Consider the following 1,727-nt stretch of genomic DNA (forward strand, 5'->3'; position numbering starts at 1 on the left):
CTGCGAAATCCATAATTCCTTTGAACCACTGGGTGAATCTAGTTGTAGTGTCCTCAGGAAATCACAGCCCCCACGCAAGAAGTTTCCTTTTGCCCCCTGTGGCCTCTCACCAAGGGGAAGCATTTCAATGGGACACTGGTTCCCATGACCCTCAGCAGCCTCTTACAAAAGGTGGAAGGCAAAATGGGGGTCTGGGCAGTAGGGGAGCCCCTTCCCCTCTGTGGGGCGGTGGGGGAGGGAAGTTGTGGGTGGGAGCCAGTGGGACACCCACACTGCCTGTCCTCAGCCTCCATCTCTGTTGTGCAAGCACTGTTCACAGCAGAGCTCCCTGAGAAGCCGTGACATGGAGCTGCCTCCAGGAACACATGAGGAAGGCTTTTCACGAACTGTTTACCTCCTCTTAGGGTCGGGGCACTTGCCTGTCCGCGACTCAGCGATTTGCCTGAGACGCTGAGCCAGCACTTGTGCGGAACACTTCCGGCGATGTGGTCCTTTGACCGATATTCCTGGACAGCCTGGTGTTAAGAGGCTGGTTCCTATGGATGTGAGGTCTACCTGGCCTGAGGTCTACTTGTCACCGATACCATGTTGAGACCGGTTCTGAAGGGTGATTGGAAGAAAAGATGGTGGTGCCTGTAGAGCTCCACTTAGGTCTGCCAAGTACTGGCCTAGCTATGGCAAAGCCTCTCTTAAGTTTTCTCAGTCTCATCCTATCTGGAGAGTGCTGTTCCCTGCCACTTCCTCATCATTGCTTCTCTCCATTTGCACCCCGCCCAGGACCTGCTGCTGCCTGAGTCCTTGTTTTGGCATAGGTTGGGGACAGCGGTGCGGGGTCTGAATGTGACCTGGGCCCTGGGAACCCACCTCCCTCAGAGACGTGGGCGGTGCCAGGCCAGGCTGGTAGGAAGACAAAAAAGAATGGCGGGGAGGGAGGGCCTGTGTTCACCCCATAGCCCTGGACACAGAATCCCATAATGGCCTTTGGGGGCCTTGGTCTGAAGTCTGGGTTTCCCACTTTGCAAGGGCGTGATGTCTGGTGAGGCTTTGATGAAAGCCGGGGGCTCTGCCTCGGGTGTCCTGCACGGCTGTGAACGAGAAACCCTTTAGAAGCCCCGCCCCTTCCTGCCGTTCGCGGTTTGGTTTTTCTTCCTTAGCTCTGGACCAAGAACATGTACAGACGTTCCCAAGGGCCTCTTCGCCGCTCAAGGTCTTGGGTCTCCGACGCGCCCCGTCTCCACACAGGGGCGCATCCCCGGCGGCGTGCGTAATCGCGGCTTCCTGCCCGCGCCGCCAGCCGCCCCTGACCTTTCCAGCCGGGCAGCCCCGGCTCCCGGCCCAGTTCTCTCCGAGCCCGCTGGTGACGTGAGCCGCCTCCCCAGCACTGGCCGCTTAGGTGCCAAGGGGCTTCCGGAAGCCTCCGTCCTCCTGAGCTGGGTGTCAGGACAGCCCGGTTTTCCAGTTCTTCTTCCTGGTTGGTTTCAAGAAACCAGCCTCAACGCCCTGAACAAGAAGAGAAACCAAAAGTGCCGGGCTGGTTCCCACAAGCCGGCCTCCTTCTTTCTGCCCTCCTGATGGTCTGTCTCCGGGGGCTAGCGCCCCCACCATCTGACTGCTGCATGACCCGCAGCCTGCGGGCTACCTTAAGTGTAGGTGGTGAAGTGTAGGTGTTTCCCGCGGGCCGTCCTCCCTTTGGAGTTTGTTCCAGCTGTCAGGCCAGGGAGGCCCAC

Source organism: Ovis aries, chromosome 5, assembly GCF_016772045.2.
Source record: "Ovis aries strain OAR_USU_Benz2616 breed Rambouillet chromosome 5, ARS-UI_Ramb_v3.0, whole genome shotgun sequence".
In the NCBI taxonomy this organism is placed as follows: Eukaryota; Metazoa; Chordata; class Mammalia; order Artiodactyla; family Bovidae; genus Ovis; species Ovis aries.